This window comes from Asparagus officinalis, chromosome 8 (genome assembly GCF_001876935.1).
Source record: "Asparagus officinalis chromosome 8, Aspof.V1, whole genome shotgun sequence".
Taxonomy (NCBI): domain Eukaryota; kingdom Viridiplantae; phylum Streptophyta; class Magnoliopsida; order Asparagales; family Asparagaceae; genus Asparagus; species Asparagus officinalis.
The window spans coordinates 30006121-30006534 of NC_033801.1; positions in this window are offsets into that span (position 1 = coordinate 30006121).

The window sequence follows — 414 nt, forward strand, 5'->3', positions numbered from 1 at the left end:
ATGGTATACCCCCCGGCGGGGTTTGGAGCAGCGCCCCGAAGCTCCATGATATACACCAGGTTCTATATTAGATTTGGCACTTGGAAAGTGGGGTTCCCATTTTATCAATGAAATGCGAGGGTCGCGTTTGGCACTTGGGATGCGAAGATCGTATTTTGCCCTTGGAACGCGAAGGTCGCGTTTGGCACTTGAAACGCGAGGTCCGCATTTTGGTTTGGCAACGTGAGGGTCGCGTTCTTCAGTGTCGACGCAAGGGTCGTGTTTTGACTGGAAAACGTGAAGCTGAAGTTCGCTTTCAGCGTAGGCTTGAGATCCGCGTTTTGGCTGTAAAACGCGCCATTGAGGGCCACGTTCAGTCTGGTTCTCGCGAAGCTCATGTTTGGGCTCATAAACACGAGGCTTGCATTCGGTAGT